Source organism: Rhinoderma darwinii, chromosome 2, assembly GCF_050947455.1.
Source record: "Rhinoderma darwinii isolate aRhiDar2 chromosome 2, aRhiDar2.hap1, whole genome shotgun sequence".
Classification (NCBI taxonomy): Eukaryota; Metazoa; Chordata; class Amphibia; order Anura; family Rhinodermatidae; genus Rhinoderma; species Rhinoderma darwinii.
Window position 1 is genome coordinate 14247769 of NC_134688.1, and position 17333 is coordinate 14265101.

Consider the following 17333-nt stretch of genomic DNA (forward strand, 5'->3'; position numbering starts at 1 on the left):
AATACCGGGAGTATAGATAAAAATGTAAAGCCCCGAGGCTCTGGAATTTGCCACCCTCAAATCCTCTTTAACTAGACATCTTGACCTCACAGAAAAAATATATAGCCCTAGGAAGATTTAAAGCAGCGCTTGCTTGTTCAAGTCATTTCATCTCAATTTCATCTCAATTCGCCACTCAAGGGATTGATGAAAAACTATTACATGCAAGGTGAGATATGGCAGGACTGAATGCTAGCCTATTTGCCGAGAAGGGTTTTCGAGACGAATGGGTCTAACAAAATCTAGATTACCATCAATATCCTTCTATACACTCATCATATCGAAATATGTGGCGTAGGTGGATTCTAAGTTTTATATGTTGGACAAACTTATTCTAGAGAGTTTTGTATTTACAGAGATCGAGGTGATAATTGAGGCTTATCTTGGGTTGCCCATTTAATGTGTCATAACATGAATTTAAAGGGGTTGTATCATGAAAAGTATGAAACCTGTTACCATATGGGGATCACTTTAATATTTATTTCCACCATTATGGTTGATATTAAAATAAGTTGTGCTTCCCATAATTCTTGAGAGGCATTCGGATCATAGACTATAGACCTATCCATAAGGTATGAACCAAATGTCTTATAGATGAAGATCCCACTTCTGGAACCACCACCTATCAGGAGATGACGTGATACAAGTGGTGGCCCCATTAATGAGGTTTGGTCCCAAGTTTCAGGAGGTCTTTGTTCTGGGAACCCAAGTGTCAATGTGTCATTGGTCTGGAACCCTATCTAGCCTGACAGTTTTCAGACCATGACTAAAAGCAAACCTGACCAATTATACATTTAAATTCAAAAGGGGAATAAGCAGCTTTCATACGCCTCTGGCAACGCCTGTCTCAAAGGAAAAAATAGAATTGGACAAGAAAAATGTTACATTTACGATCCTCATCTGCTACAATGGCAACGATCTGGGGCTCATTGGAAGCTACCATAGACATTGGGTCGTTGGCCGATCCCATTGATAACATTGGCTTTTTTATAGTTTTGATGGGTACTACTTAACAAGGAATTAACAGAAAAGCATTGTTGGTGGATCCTGCTGGCATCAATGGGATCCACCACCAGAAATCCATTGTCTATGACCATCTTGAAGGTTGGTCAACAACCATGTCTATGGGAGATGTCAGGAATTCATGTGTTTCAGTGGTGATGGGAATGAATATGTCCGGTTGGGCTCTACCGGTTTGATCCTATGCTTCTCCCCACTTTGAGATATGCACTGGAAGTGACTGTAATCCACTAGCTGTCCATACCCATTCAATAGCTGTCGGATGAACATTCATTCAGTCGACCGCTCTTCCTCCAGACTCCTTTGTACACATTCAGCTCGGCCAAGTGTCCATGTGTTTTTTTAGTGGGGAGATAGGAACAAGTAGATTCCAGACCCCACTGGCAGCAGCTATCTCCTCCGGGAACAAAGGCTTGAACATGTTGACATTTAACATGCCCGATCCTTCTTCCCCCAACATCTGTCATCGAAAGAGGGTTGGGAAGCCCCCATACACATTAGATAGTCTGTCCTTTATCTTCCCTTATCACTGTAAGAATAGAAGGCAAAAATTGCCAATTTTAGTTGACAACTACCATCTGTCTGGTACCATTAACAATATGGTTATTGTATTATTATCTTATTTTATGCTTTGTCCTTATGTAAAAGATCATTTTAGTAATTTTTTTGTTAATTTGTTTTTTTGTAGTTAATTTTTTAGTTAATATGTTTTCTAGGTTCATCTTTTTGTATATTTCATATATTTTTTTCTATTATGTTCTTAAGATAACATTATATTTCTGAGTAAATACAGCTAGTATTGTGTTTCTAGCACGGTGACAGCTGACATGAGTTGGTTATTTTAAGTCTAGATATAAAGGCTTCTCGTTTTCAGGCTCTGATGCCTTGTCTGCAGCCCCGGTGTTCTACATGTGAGGTCTAGTTGGTTCATGACATAAAATGTCCATTACATTAGTTAATAAGGAATTTTCCTTAGCTTGGAAAAGTGTCAGGAAATGCCCCTGTGGGATACTCAGCTTCTTTGCAGTAGGAGCCTACCCTATTAGTGACTTCATTACTGGAATGCTCAGGACAGAAATTATATCTGCAAGAAAAGGCTTTATCAAGACATGACGTGTTCTACTTAAAGGTGGAAGCAGAAAACGAGGTGGTGGGTAATTTTCAAAGTATTATATGCAATTTAATGAGTATGGCATTAATCTGTGCTACAAAAATGCAGTCATTCTTGTTCTTCATGACATATCTATATACATAGATATGTATATATATATATATATATATATATATATATATATATATATATACACATCTATATATATCTCTCTCTCAATATATATATATATATATATATATATATATACATACTGTATATATAGAGAGAGAGATAGAGATATATATATATATAACTTTATATATATATATATAGATATAGATATAGATATAGCGATATATATCTATATCTATATATAGATATATATATAGATATATCTATATATAATAATAATAATAATCTTTATTTTTATAGCGCCAACATATTACGCAGCACTTTACAATTTAGAGAGAACATGAAACAAACAATATCAGACATTACATAGTGACAAAGTTAATTTACAATTCTAACCAGAGGAGGGAGGACCCTGCTCACAAGAAATAAAGGAGACACAAAGTGTAACAGTGTTTGTTCTGTACAATGGTCCGGCCATTTTTATACACATGGGGTGGTAACATAAAGCTGCATGAGCCGGTCACCAGCCAGTGTCAGTGTATGACGGACATGAAGAGAAGGAGTGTGAGGGATAGATAGATAGATAGATAGATAGATAGATAGATAGATAGATAGATAGATAGATAGATAGATAGATAGATAGATAGATAGATAGATAGATAGATAGATAGATAGATAGGAGAGAGATAGATAGATAGATATGAGAGATATGAGATAGATAGATAGATAGATAGATAGATAGATAGATAGATAGATAGATAGATAGATAGATAGATAGATAGATAGATAGATAGATAGATAGATAGATAGATAGATAGATAGATAGATAGATAGATAGATAGATAGATAGATATTAGATAGATAGATATTAGATAGATAGATAGATAGATATGAGATAGATAGATAGATAGATAGATAGATAGATAGCAAACATAGAATGGTGACAGCACCCTGCGACACTAATGCCACCTAAACCACTAAATATAAATAAATATGCACTAAAGCTAAATCTACTTACAAATAGGGAGGTTCTTAGTGCACATTTTGATCAAAAAGTGTTAGCCCACCTGCCACGACAAGGCGACCTCTGTAAGGTGGGAACCTACGCTGCACATACACCCAGAACTGGGACTAAGCCTACATATATACCCGGGGATGGTAGGATCCAGCATTGAACTGATTAAAATCACCCAGGGCAGAATGGGAGGAGTGCAAGAACAACAAGTGGAGGCAGTCACTAACCCCACATATATGGATACCATAAGCACAACAAAAATTTGAACAGCACATTCCAACTAAATGATACAAAATGTATGCAGGTGCAAGAACATAGATAGATAGATAGATAGATAGATAGATAGATAGATAGATAGATAGATAGATAGATAGATAGATAGATAGATAGATAGATAGATAGATAGATAGATAGATAGATAGATAGATAGATAGATAGATAGATAGATAGATAGATAGATATGAGATAGATAGATAGATAGATAGATAGATAGATAGATAGATAGATAGATAGATAGATAGATAGATAGATAGATAGATAGATAGATAGATAGATAGATAGATAGATATGAGATAGATAGATAGATAGATAGATAGATAGATAGATAGATAGATAGATAGATAGATAGATAGATAGATAGATAGATAGATAGATAGATAGATAGATGATAGATAGATATGAGATAGATAGATAGATAGATAGATAGATAGATAGATAGATAGATAGATAGATAGATAGATAGATAGATAGATAGATAGATAGATAGATAGATAGATTTATATATAGTGACACCTTTGAAAAAGACCATCTCTTTAAGAAGACCACCCATGATCTAGATCACACCAAAAGCTTTCACTCTATAAAAAGATACAACTATAGAGGAAATACTTTTAAATATTTAAATAATTGTATAATAGATTGTTGGGAGTCCTGCCCCTGTCCATCAAGAGCTGATGATTGGAGGTTTGAGATAATGCTGGGATTTCCAGCTGGAATAGGGGGAGAGAGAGCTTCCTCATTCACAGCCTGGATACAGAGCTATAATATGGCACTTCAAATAATGTAAAGGGAAGTTTTTTTTTTGCATCATTCACTATGACATTTAAAGGTTGGAATAGTGGGCACACAGTGCCAGCTTAACAACATCCTATGCCAATAGACTGAGCCCAACCCAGTGTTCAATGCTCATTGACATTGGCCCATAGGTAAAACCTCTGTCCTGGCAACAGGTTCTCTTTATTTAAAGTAAGGCTTTGTTCCCTCTTGCAATTTTAAGTTGAGGCCTCCCCACCATTCTCAGACAATTTGGGTATTGATAAAAGCAGAAGCCTGAAATATAGAAAAAGAGCCAACTGAACTATTGTACATTATAGGAGCTGTCTGACCACAGATAACACCATTCACTGGGAGCTGGCACAGCGATCAACTGATCACTATGGATCCGACTCCTGACACCACCAGCAAAACCAGTTGAAGCATCGGCCAGCCAGATATTTAAGGAGAAATGTAGTATTACAGGGCGGCAATTGAGATGAATGGCCATCCACATATTACATGAAAGACTCATGTCCGGCCGAACAGGAGCTGCTATACAGAGTCGCTCTCCATTCTGGCTCATGGAGGGGATCCAAAGTGGGGGACCCTACTTTATGACATCAGCTGTATATGGAAAATACATTTCAAATTTTGGATAATGGATGAAACGGAGCTCTATAAATATTGGTTGGCTACGGTGGCGTAACTATAGGGGGGCATTGATTGCGGTAGCATCCTCGAGTCTGAGTGGAGTCCCATAGGAGGAGACCTGTACTGTAAATAATGTGAAATAGGTTGGGGCCCTGTTACAGATTTTGCATTAGGGCCCAGGAGCTTCACGTTATTCCTCTGGTTGGCCATAAAAGCCCAAATGTGACAAAGAACTGTGAACAAAGGAATCTGACCCTAATACTCCGTGATAAACCAACCCATTATGCCCTTTCCACCTAGAGCCTTGCCCCTTTTTGCTAGTGGCCAACCACTCCCATAACGGTCCTTTAGCCATATGAAATTAAACATGGCTGCTAAAACATATGACCAATATAGTAATAATAATTATACTCCATACACTTCTAGGTTTTTTTGACCTTATATCCAATTATAGACATGTGTTATCATACGGCCAAGTCCTCCTAACATGCTGCCAACCATCGCAACTGAATATTCACAGTCACAGAAAGTTCCCTTTGTCTGTTTCCCAAGTGCTGGATCCTATCAAGTTCTTTGATCAATGGGCGTCCTTGCTAAGACCAAGTGGTGACACTGTGCTGAACTTGGCTGATCAGACCAGGAACGTGTCATGCCAAGCTGAACAGCCCGTGATTATATCTTCATTCGATGGACAAGATTGCCATCCCATTTTACTCGCTGCCACTCTCCCCAGACATTGGAAGGGTTTGAAAGCTTCCCATAGTGTTGCAGGAACATGTTTTGTCCTGAAGCCAGATCTGTAATGACTGAGTCTTTAATCCTGCTGTTTTTTGTTTTTTTTCTTGGCACTTTCCGTTTGATGGACAAATTAAGAAGCCGCATTCAAGGGCTTCCTAGTGTTGAATTTTTTTTTTTTTTGTCTGCAAAGCCTGTGACGGCGATAATTAATCTCCTTCTGACTGCTTTGACTTTAGATGTAAATCACTACAACCTCGATATCAGTAAAAGAGAAGATCTGTTGATGATATCAACTAATCATAATTTCACACGAGAGGCCTACGAAGCCGTGTCAAGTGGAAATATCTCCTGACGTGCTTCATTGACAATACATGAAAATACTAATATGCATGGTAATAACAACATCCCTGCGTCTCCCAAGAGCCCTTCAATGTCATCGAGATTTACAGTTAAACATAAAAACAAGCTATAGAATACTTAACTTGGTGTACGGCTGCATTCATTCAAGGAGACTAATATTGTAGACCTTATGTGAGTGACCTTTAGGTTGAAACTCCAAGCACCAGCCAAGCTATGCACTTGAATTAGCCCAGTATTGCCCACATATCGTAAAACTGCCCTCGCGGTAAAGCTACATAATGCCCACACAATGGAGACATCTTGCCAAGTTGTCTCGTCTTATTTTAAATCTCATTGGAAGGTTTTCCTGAAACTGTGAGCTCCAGTGTCTTTCATGAGGCCCAGCATACCTCTCGAGAGCCCCTGGTGTTCCAGGACATGGTGCTTCTAACCCCGCAGAGGCGATCAATCACAGATCACTTCATTTAGGACATTCTCCTGAGCAGATTGGAATAGGAACTGGTGGACTTGTATCTTCCTTCTTGCAGAGTAGAGGTAGAAGTGTGGAAACGTAAGTGCTGTGCTGACTGGGGGCAAATTGGTTGTTAATGGGGTCACCGTGGTTGATAGTTGGGCGCCTGTGGCTATTTCCGGGAAACTATAGCTACCTCTGTGGCACTATGGCTTCTACATTTATTGTGCAACGTTCTATCTTCTAGACCAGTAATTCCAAAAAAATGTTTTTCTAGAATCCAGGGGTTTCTCAGAACTTGCAAAGGGGTTCCCTAGAGGACAGCAGCGAGCCCTGTCACTTTCACAACAGAAATGGCAAACTGATTTCAGTCGGCCCTAGGATGCTTGGCATGGGGACAGGCAAAGCAAGCAACAAATCTCGGCCAGAATACAAAGTTATAAATGGCTTTGCTATGCCCCCAGCTTCTTTGAGGTAGGAATAGGAATGGGTTGTTCCCTTGGAGTGGAAAAAAAATTCAGGGGTTCCCCTTATGGTAATAAGGTTGGGAATCTCTGCTCTAGACACAGTGAAAGACCCCATATGCTTACAAGCCTGGATATAGTACCCTTTTCCCACCTGCAGACTCTCTATGAATATTCAGAAACCTCCTCAGTCACCAAAAAATCCATCTAGGGTAAAACAGTTACGGACTCATGCACATGACCGAGCGTGCCGTCCGAGTCCCGTCAGTGATCCGAGGAAAGATAGAACATGTTCTATCCTTCCTCGGATCAGAGACTCTGACCATTTTTCACGGACCTGATTCCCCCGCTAAAGTGAATGAGTCCGTGAAGACTATCGGGTGCCACCAGGATGCACAGCGGCCAAACAATAAGCACAGCGGCCAGAGAGTGACATCACCAATCATGTGCCCCACGGCAGCGTTGGGAAATGGGGCCAATTTGGAAACTGTAAGTACATTACAAATGTATTTACATTCATAAGTTAAAAGCATTAACACATACAAGTTTTAACTCGGAAAACCCCCTTTATGGAAAATCAGGAATAGATGTCAAAAAATTTAAATTGATAAGGCCTGCTCTCTTTTCCTCTTATAAAGGGGTTTGACAGCCTATCCATCAATGTATAATTAGCAAGCCCCCGACTGATCAGCAGAATAAAGGGGATCTATCAATGTTTATCCAGGTCCGTACTGCACCTCAGACCCATTCACAGCCTGTCAACATAACAACTTGCTGGAAGTTTTGTAATACCACCGATTTTTTGTTTCAATTTAATTTTAAGCGTTTTTTAATATAACAAGTCAAAACTTTTTTTTTTTTTACTACTTTTAGTGTTCTAATTGCAAAACAGAAATGTTAATTTTTTTTGTCCAAAATCTATGTAAGAAAAGTCACACCAAACTTTAATTTGCTATGTGAAAAGCAGTGCTCATGGATCACAGTTCACTTAAAACCTAACCTTCGTTAATCTCTAAAAAAAAATAAATTTATAATATGACGGTCACTAAAAATGCTGTAGGTAATTTATATTTTTGGTCTAATTTAGTGGTGTTGATAAAAATGTCCATAGATACGAATTTGTTGAGAAGATTATCTACCAACAAAGAGCATCCGTACCAAGCAGCGAGACCCGGGAATACCTTTTGTTGAACTTGACAGCTGAAAGGTTTTGACTGATTAATTACTCTGGGAATTGATAAATGAAGGAAAATAATCAACAAAACGCCCTTAAAAGAAAAAACAAAAACAAAAATAAATTATTCCAAAAATAAAAATGTATAAAAAATGAAAACAAAAATGATAAAGAAAAATCTTTTTTTTAAAATTCTCAATTCAGAGATTTGCCGTAATGCGGAGAGAAAAATAAAGTCTAAGCTTTTAAAAGAAGCCACCACTAAGGAAAGAGAAAAAAAACCTTATATGCTAATGTTATTACGAAGCGAGGAAATGAGCTGCGAGAGGCAGTCAGAACTGAAAGTTCATTGTTTTACTCACAAAGAACCGATCCCGATTGAGCCTCGGTTGTCATCTGTTTTGCATATTCTTTATTTCTTTTAATTGTCATTATGCAAGAAACTTATCTCGCGGACCATGGGAACTAAAAGGCAGGCCTTTCAACAGGCACAGTCCAATTAATGCACAATTATCCATCTTTTACTGTAGTCCCTTGTCTGAGGGAATAAAAAGAAAAAAAAAAGTGATCGGGCCTTGTCTACATCTCTCAAAAAACTCCAAGTAAAACAGCAAAAGAAGACGGCGCAGGCATTCATCTATTCAAGGCCTCAAGTGGATGAGCCGGGAAGTGTGACGGCGTATTGTTACATGCTAACCCCGCTGCGATCCAGCGCCGTATCTCCCAGCTGCCCACTGCCGCAATGAAAGGCTCCGTGGGGCTGGCGGGGATGTCGGGCGGCACAAGTGCAGAGAGCACGGTTATCTGACCGGTCATAGTCCTGACCTCGTTGCCAGTTATAGTTGTTAGTTTCCCTACCCGGTTTACCTGCGCCTTACTGTTTTGACCTGATTTTTTGCCTCTGACTACTCTTTTGGATTATCGTCTGTACCGCATACCCGATTCTGCTACATCACTAGATTATCTGACTACTCTCCTGAACTCCGGAACTGTCTCACGTACACAACTTTACCGATGCCGAACCTTCGATTGTCTGACTACCCTCCGGAACTCTACCACGTACCTCTAACTCTACCTACTATAGCACCATTGTTGATTCCTTTTTATGTGAGTCCTTCCTGAACTGCACCACATACCCAACTCTACTATATCATCATTGCTGGGTCCTTGTTTTCTTGCCTGAAACATGTTATTAGACTGTTGGCCGTTATTCTCAGCAACCATCCCTCCAACCTCCTAATCTTTACTCTGGTTCCCATTCCACTGACGATATCCAGAGAACCAACCACAGAGCTAGCTAGAAGCACCTATGTCCTGGGCCCAACCAAGTACCTCAATCCAACCCAAAGTGGTGGGAAAGTGGGGTGCTGTAGGTGAATTGTGCACCTGGTTGGTTCTTTCTCTAGGTATCGTAGGACCGTAACACGTATTCCATGGCGAAGAACAGTTTCCATTCATGACTATAAAAAGTGCAGTTTTGTGAGCAGACGAATACATACTGTACAATCTACAAAGACAATGGGGTGAAGTGTCGAGATCTCCGAGACATACTGTAACCGTCCTATTACACCGGCCCATTTTGGCTGTAACAACGAGCACCGATCGACAAGACAGCTTGTTGATCGGCGCTCGTTTGCTCCTTTTACAAGGAGCTATATATAGAGATGAGCGATAATTACTACGATCACTCGTCCCCCTACATTTCTATCACGTCGGCAGCGCCAGTGGCGTAGCTATAGGGGTCGCAACTGCGACCGGGCCCCTAAGCCTGGGGGCCCACAGGGGGGTTGCCACACAGTGCTGACTGCGCTGGTCCCGCTTCCAAATGAATCTGCGTTTGCAGGACACACATTCAGTTAGGTTCAATGCTGGAGCCTCTCTCCAGCATTCGCTGTGCCGCAGGCGACTCGGCGCAGGCAGGCGCGATGTAGCACTGTAGTGATGTCACACAGTGATCCTCCACCCGTTGTGGGAACTGGGATAGGTAAATAATGATGTTAATATTTTTCTAATAGGTACATATGGGGGCATTATACTGGGTATGGGAGGGGGGCTCATATGGTAGCTGCTGAGGGGGCATTATACTGTATTGGGCAGCTATAGGGGACATTATACTGTATGGGGGCATTATACTGTATTCGGCATTATACTGTATGGGGCAGCTATGGGAGCATTATACTGTATGGGGGGTATTTTACTGTATGGGGCAGCAATGGGGGCATTATACTGTATAGGGCAGCTATGGGGGCATTATACTGTGTGGTGGCATTATACTGTGTGGGGGGCAGCTATGGGGGGCATTATACTGTGTGGTGGCATTATACTGTGGGGGGGGCAGCTATGGGGGCATTATACTGTGTGGTCGCATTATACTGTGTGGGGGGCAGCTATGGGGGGCATTATACTGTGTGGTGGCATTATACTGTGTGCGGGGGGGGGGGCAGCTATGGGGGCATTATACTGTGTGGTGGCATTATACTGTGTGGGGGGGCAGCTATGGGGGGCATTCTACTGTGTGGTGGCATTATACTGTGTGGGGGACAGCTATGGGGGGCATTATACTGTGTAGTGGCATTATACTGTGGGGGCAGCTATGGGGGGCATTATACTGTGTGGTGGCATTATACTGTGTGGGGGGCAGCTATGGGGGGCATTATACTGTGTGGTGGCATTATACTGTGGGGGGCAGCTATGGGGGGCATTATACTGTGTGGTGGCATTATACTGTGGGGGGCAGCTATGGGGGGCATTATACTGTGTGGTGGCATTATACTTTGTGGGGGGCAGCTATGGGGGGCATTATACTGTGTGGTGGCATTATACTGTGTGGGGGGCAGCTATGGGGGGGCATTATACTGTGTGGTGGCATACTGTGTGGGGGACAGCTATGGGGGGCATAATACTGTGTTGTGGCATTATACTGTGGGGACAACTATGGGGGGCATTATACTGTGTGGTGACATTATACTGTGTGGGGGGCAGCTATCGGGGGTATTATACTGTGTGGTGGCAGCTATGGGGGACATTATACTGTGTGGGGGCAGCTATGGGGGGCATTATACTGTGTGTGGGGGAGGGGGCAGCTATGGGGGCCATTATACTGTATAGTGGCATTATACTGTGTGGGGGGGGGCAGCTATGGGGGCATTATACTGTGTGGTGGCATTATACTGTGTGGGGGGCAGCTATGGGAGGCATTATACTGTGTGGTGGCATTATACAGTGGGGGCAGCTATGGGGGCATTATACTGTGTGGTGGCATTATACTGTGTGGGGGCAGCTGTGGGGGGGCAGCTATGGGCATTATACTGTGTGGTGGCATTATACTGTGTGGGGGGGCAGCTATGGGGGCATTATACTGTGTGGTGGCATTATACAGTGGGGGCAGCTATGGGGGCATTATACTGTGTGGTGGCATTATACTGTGTGGTGGCATTATACAGTGGGGGCAGCTATGGGGGCATTATACCGTGGAGGCATTCACTGGGGACTGTTGGGCAAAGCAGCTGGGCATAGGCGTGCGCAGGGGTCTGGTGGTGTTGGGGAGGGTTAGGAGGGCCCAAGCAAAATTCTTGCACCAGGGCCCATGAGCCTTTAGCTACGCCCCTGGGCAGCGCGTCTCCCTGTCTATACACCAAGTTGAGCTGACGATAACAATAATATTTTAGGCTGCATAAACAGTACGATATAAAGGAGTGTTTGCTCGTTCATTGGCTGACGAGCGTTCTGTGGACGCTCATTTGCCGATCACTGGCCCGTGTAAAAGGGCCCTAAGAATTAGTTGAAAGTAAAGATTCAATGCCGTTTGCTGTTGATTGTAGATCAATGAAACCAGTTCTTGGGCCCAACCTCCATCTATATGAAACGTGCGCATCCCCTTTTAATCACATCGTAAACCTTGTTGTTATCATAGGACACACAGGACAGATCATTAATAAAGTCTAATAGATTATTTGTGAATCATCCCATAAGATCAAGACCCTAGTGGTAAGTGATTGGCACCAAAGTCACCTCCAAATGGTCTTGTCTTCTACTGGACAGTGGGACCTATTATTTTGTCAGAGAATGGGCCCACCATAGGATTCTCTGCTACTCTGGTGGGCCACTCCAAACCTGAATGAACCTAAGTAAGTCAATGAACAAGTCTTAAAGGAAACCTGTCACCAGCTTTTCACCTTTTGAACTCACCCCTCGCTGACCGCTGCTGTCAATACTTCATTGCCGTTATCCCCTCGCCTAAACTCCTCCGACCGTAAATAACGGTCTGCAAACATTTTGCACCTTTTATGGTAATAATTTGTCAGTCTCGTTTGTTCTCCTTCTTATGCCCGCCCAGTGCCGAAAACGGTCCCGCCCTAAAAATCCGAAATCTCGTCTGAGATAGCGCGCACATCATGTATGGTCCGACACCTTTCCCTGGCCTTTAATCTAGTTACTGCGCATGCGCCGCAATGGTGTCCCGTTGTGCGCACGCACCAGAACAGGACATTGATCCGCAAGCACAGGGTTTCGTGTGTGCTGGGGGGAGGCGAGGAGCTGTCAATCAAAAGTAAGGAGGCGGGGTTAACTCGGAAAGGCTTGAGGAATTAAGATATGACTCTTTTCAAATGAAGATATGACTCTTATGCTCATTAGCATACGGCGGGGGACACTAAAAAACTGAATACTAAAGGTACAGAGTCGACTTAGAAGATCACTATAGGTTACATAAAATGATTTTTCACCCACTACCACCAGGTGTTGCTGGTTTAATAGGTGACAGGTTCCCTTTAAGGGCTCTTATAAGGAAAGTTATAGGACTGGTGGGACTTTGGTTCAATGTGAAGATACAAAAGGTTATAACAACAGGAAATCATGTAAACTTGAGCGATGATAGTGAAGAGAAGACATAGAAGTTTTTTCCTACATGAGTCGGAGTTAATGCTGAAGATATAGAAGTAGAATTATTATTTTTTACCTAATTGGGTCACAGTCGGACAGTGTCGCCCGCTCGCCTGACATACTGTTGTTTTGTGTGACCGCAGCTGCAAGGTGTCTTCGTCAGCCTCCTGAGACGACGTCGTTTTGACCCATGTTGATGCTGCGGCCTGTGATTGGCTGCAGCGGTCACATGGAACAAAACGACGTCGTCCCAGGAGTCCGGCAGAGACACGTTGCTATAGGACACCAGATGAGTATAGTATTTTATTTTTAATCTCCTCTTCTCCAATTTTCCGTTTTCCAAACAGTAAAATGATGGCCGGCGAACTCTAAAGTTTTGGATTTTGCTTAGAATCGATCCGCACATTTCTAGTCACAGTTGATCAGGAAAACGGTAGAAGTAGAGGTTTTTTTATTTTGTCTACGTGGGTCAGAGTTAATGGTAAACTCATATTCTGAGGTAATAGAGGGGGGGTTCTCACCATCCCGGGATGCGCCAAGTCATAACCCACGAGGACAAGAAATCACTCAAGCTTCAAAAGTCTACACAGCTTCAAAGGGGTTGTCCAACGTAGAAACACCATTATCATACACCCTATTAGGGATTTCTGAGTTAATAGAGGGGGGTCCTCTGTTCAGGATCATCACCTCTTGATCAGACTGGAGAGCGGTTACAAAGAGCGTCTCTCTCTCTGGAGGACCTGTCCTGTCCTGTATTCATTATGAATAAAGACTGTGTAATGCTTCATTTGGTGGCGCTGTAGGGAAATAGAACACTTACAGCCAGGTCTCTCCCAAGATTACAGCTGATCACTGGTCCCAGCAGGGGGACTCTTTGTGATTAGCTTATTTTCAAGAGACCCTTCTAAAAAGTAGGGTCCCCTTTAAGGGTCAAGACAAGAACTCTTCAACTTTTCACCCTATCTGACTGCTTATCAGTCTCACTGACATCTATCTATCTATCTATCTATCTATCTATCTATCTATCTATCTATCTATCTATCTATCTATCTATCTATCTATCTCATATCTATCTATCTCATATCTATCTATCTATCTATCTATCTATCTATCTCATATCTATCTATCTCATATCTATCTATCTATCTATCTATCTATCTATCTATCTATCTATCTATCTATCTATCTATCTATCTATCTATCTATCTATCTATCTATCTCATATCTATCTATCTATCTATCTATCTATCTATCTATCTATCTATCTATCTATCTATCTATCTATCTCATATCTATCTATCTATCTATCTATCTATCTATCTATCTATCTATCTATCTATCTATCTATCTATCTATCTATCTATCTATCTATCTATCTCATATCTATCTCATATCTATCTATCTCATATCTATCTATCTCATATCTATCTATCTCATATCTATCTATCTCATATCTATCTATCTATCTATCTATCTATCTATCTATCTATCTATCTATCTATCTATCTATCTATCTATCTATCTATCATCTATCTATCTATCTATCTATCTATCTATCTATCTATCTCTCTCTCTATCTATCTATCTATCTATCTATCTATCTATCTATCTATCTATCTATCTATCTATCTAATATCTATCTATCTCATATCTATCTATCTATCTATCTATCTATCTATCTATCTATCTATCTATCTATCTATCTATCTATCTATCTATCTATCTCTCTCTCTCTCTATCTATCTATCTATCTATCTATCTATCTATCTATCTATCTAATATCTATCTATCTATCTATCTCATATCTATCTATCTATCTATCTATCTATCTATCTATCTATCTATCTATCTATCTATCTATCTCATATCTATCTCATATCTATCTATCTATCTATCTATCTATCTATCTATCTATCTATCTATCTATCTATCTATCTATCTATCTATCTATCTATCTATCTATCTATCTATCTCATATCTATCTATCTATCTATCTATCTATCTATCTATCTATCTATCTATCTATCTATCTATCTATCTATCTATCTATCTATCTATCATCTCCCTGTAATTGTGTCCATTAGTGGGCACCCTACTGTTATGTCTATGGCCGCGGCCCGTCGTTCTGACTTACCCTCCAACGGCCGCGTCCATGAACACGTGAGTTCTCTGCGGCGTCTCCCTCCTGTGAGACGCCGGCACTCACTTCCTGGATCTGAGACTGTCTCCTGCAGGGTGCACGCGCCCGCGCGTGCACGGCCTCAAAGGCCCAGTGCGTTCACAATTGCAGGAAGTCTGCAATCAGTCCAGAATGCTGCTGGACTATAAAAGGAGCTCTGCCCTCTCGATCTTTGCCTGAGCGTTGTTGTGTTACCTTAAGTTTGTCTTTGCAAATGGTCTCCTAGTGTTTTCCAGTTCCCAGTGTTACCCGTTCCTGCTGCCTGTACCCTGTATCCCGTGCTACCGTGCCTCTGTGCCGTCTAGAGTTGAAGTCGTGTTGTGACTTCGGCTGCATCTACTGTGTCACACCCCGCCGGGTGCCCGTCTACTGCCGGAGCCTTATCTTCAGCCTGAATTACCGCTACTGTCTACATTGCCTCAGGTACCCTTTCTGGACTATAGACATTGCATTGTACCTGTTTGGCCAGCTGCTATCCCGCTACCCGGTACGGCCCAGTGGGTCCACACCCCGCGCCTTGACACCTAATATGTATAAAATGTAACCATTTAAATAAAAATATGGAACAGTCCTATATAAACAAGACAAACCTTGACAAAATATTGTCACACAAACAATAACACACATTGTCTACAGCTCTCATTTCCTCAGTTTTCGGACACCAAAGCTTTAACCTGATTTTTCTCCTTAACCAAATTGTTCCTTTTTCTTTTCACTTTCTCCCTCATTCTAGCATGCACAACAGATCTGATCCTTTTGTGGGATTAAAAATAAAATGGACTAAGGGGAGTTTGCCCCAATAAGTCTGGAGAGCGTCTTTAATAATACGACGGCCAGCTATGATTGCCGAAGACTGAACAGACCCCCGGCTTTCGAGACTTAATTGTTAGTGATTTTTACAGCGAGAAATGCTTAACTATAATAATGGAGACAGAGAAATTTTAAGATGCATTAGTAAATTATTAACCATGTTTCATTGCAAATGTGGCCGGATTAATAAAATACAAAATCAGAACAGTGTATTACATGAACATTTAATAATTCACAGAAATGGGTTAATTTTTTAACACATTTACCTTTCCTTTGCAGAATTTAAGAGTAACCCATTCACCGGAGGCGGTTTTCTCTTTTCTAATTATGAAAATCTACCTGTAGGAAAATCAAACAGAAATGATTAAATTCTATGATAGATAGATAGATAGATAGATAGATAGATAGATAGATAGATAGATAGATAGATAGATAGATAGATAGATAGATAGATAGATAGATAGATAGATAGATAGATAGATATGAGATAGATAGATAGATAGATAGATAGATAGATAGATAGATAGATAGATAGATAGATAGATATTAGATAGATAGATAGATATGAGATAGATAGATAGATAGATAGATAGATAGATAGATAGATAGATAGATAGATAGATAGATAGATAGATAGATAGATAGATAGATAGATAGATATGAGATAGATAGATAGATAGATAGATAGATAGATAGATAGATAGATAGGAGATAGAGAGATATGAGATAGATAGATAGATAGATAGATAGATAGATAGATAGATAGATAGATAGATAGATAGATAGATAGATAGATAGATAGATAGATAGATAGATAGATAGATAGATAGATATGAGATAGATAGATAGATAGATAGATAGATAGATAGATAGATAGATAGATAGATAGATAGATAGATATGAGATAGATAGATAGATAGATAGATAGATAGATAGATAGATAGATAGATAGATAGATAGATAGATAGATAGATAGATAGATAGATAGATAGATATGAGATAGATAGATAGATAGATAGATAGATAGATAGATAGATAGATATGAGATAGATAGATAGATAGATAGATAGATATGAGATAGATAGATATGAGATAGATAGATAGATAGATAGATAGATAGATAGATAGATAGATAGATAGATAGATAGATAGATAGATAGATAGATAGATATGAGATAGATAGATAGATAGATAGATAGATAGATAGATAGATAGATAGATAGATAGATAGATAGATAGATAGGAGATAGAGAGATATGAAATAGATAGATAGATAGATAGATAGATAGAT

At 40.4% G+C, this 17333-nt stretch overlaps 1 protein-coding gene across 8 annotated transcripts in view; it reads right to left on the reverse strand.

The window, feature by feature from the left end:
* TENM4 (teneurin transmembrane protein 4) overlaps nucleotides 1-17333 on the reverse strand; it is a 1217405-nt gene that overhangs the window by 626471 nt on the left and 573601 nt on the right. For all 8 annotated transcript variants that reach the window (XM_075851385.1, XM_075851380.1, XM_075851378.1 and 5 more), the window contains one exon: nucleotides 16309-16381. The gene's annotated coding sequence lies outside the window, so the exon portion shown is untranslated. The remainder of the gene's footprint in view (nucleotides 1-16308; nucleotides 16382-17333) is intronic.